The 1,292-nt window shown below is 49.1% G+C and overlaps 1 non-coding gene across 1 annotated transcript; it reads right to left on the bottom strand.

Annotated features, from left to right (window-relative positions):
- Positions 1 to 371: 371 nt before the first annotated feature.
- Positions 372 to 446, bottom strand: Trnat-ugu. The gene has a single exon. It is a non-coding gene; the product is annotated as a tRNA-Thr (tRNA).
- Positions 447 to 1,292: the final 846 nt, after the last annotated feature.

Genomic DNA, 1,292 nt, shown 5'->3' with positions numbered 1-1,292 from the left:
GAGAGCACAGAGGATAGTGCGCCTGCAGGGACTTATCCCTTGCACGCTCCCCGTGAGATCCACATTCCCAACATGTCCACACCACTACATTCGTAGTGCGCCTAATAGATGTTTGCCCATCATACTCATTACTCGTGGCAGATTAATCTACCAAGTCCCGTACGGGTTCGGGCATAGCGCGTGCGTTCGCACAAGAAGGTCAATGGCAGGGGAGCCATATTTTAACTATACATGACGGTAGTATCTGTTCCCGAAGGAACAGTTACCGTTGATGACCATGCAGCTTTTGCTAGTATGAAATGATAATTAAATAGACACCCTAGCTGCAAAGAGGCGCTGATGTACTTCATTGGGGACGTGTTGAAAATGTGTGCCCCGACCGGGACTCGAACCCGGGATCTCCTGCTTACATGGCAGACGCTCTATCCATCTGAGCCACCGAGAGCACAGAAGTAACTGTTCTTTCGGGAACAGATACTACAGTCATATATAGTTAAAATATGGCTTCCCGGCCATTGACTTTCTTGTGCGAACGCACACGCTGTGCCCCAACTCGTACGGGACTTGCTAATCTGCCCCGAGTAATGAGGATGATGGGCAAATATCTATCAAGCGCACTACGAATGTAGTGGTGTTGACATGTTGGGAATGTGAGTCTCACGGGGACCGTGCAAGGGATAAGTCGCTGCAAGCGCACTATCCTCTGTGCTCTCGGTGGCTCAGATGGATAGAGCGTGTGCCATGTAAGCAGGAGATCACCGGCCGGAGTGGCCGTGCGGTTCTGGGCGCTACAGTCTGGAACCGAGCGACCGCTACGGTCGCAGGTTCGAATCCTGACTCGGGCATAGATGTGTGTGATGTCGTTAGGTTAGTTAGGTTAAATTAGTTCTAAGTTCTAGGCGACTGATGACCACAGAAGTTAAGTCGCATAGTGCTCAGAGCCATTTGAACCATTTTTTTCAAGCAGGAGATCCCGGGTTCGAGTCCCAGTCGGGGTACACGCTTTCTACATGTCCCCAATGAAGTACAATGAACGCCTCTTTGCAGCTAGGGTGTCCATTTAATTATCATTTCATTTCTAGCAAAGCTGCATGGTCATCAACGGTAACTGTTTTTTCGGTAACAGATACTACCGTCATATATAGTAACTGCCTTCCCCTGACTATCAGGTTTCATTCTTCTTTATACAGTCTCTGCATTATTCTTCTGTTCTTACCCTTTATGCCAGTTTATGGAACGAGCGAGGTGGCACAGTGGTTGTCACACTGAACTCGCGTTCACGAAGACGACGG

This window comes from Schistocerca americana, chromosome 5 (assembly GCF_021461395.2).
Source record: "Schistocerca americana isolate TAMUIC-IGC-003095 chromosome 5, iqSchAmer2.1, whole genome shotgun sequence".
Taxonomy (NCBI): Eukaryota; Metazoa; Arthropoda; class Insecta; order Orthoptera; family Acrididae; genus Schistocerca; species Schistocerca americana.
The sequence above is the reverse complement of the archived record's forward strand: the minus strand, read 5'-3'. Positions and strand labels throughout refer to the sequence as shown.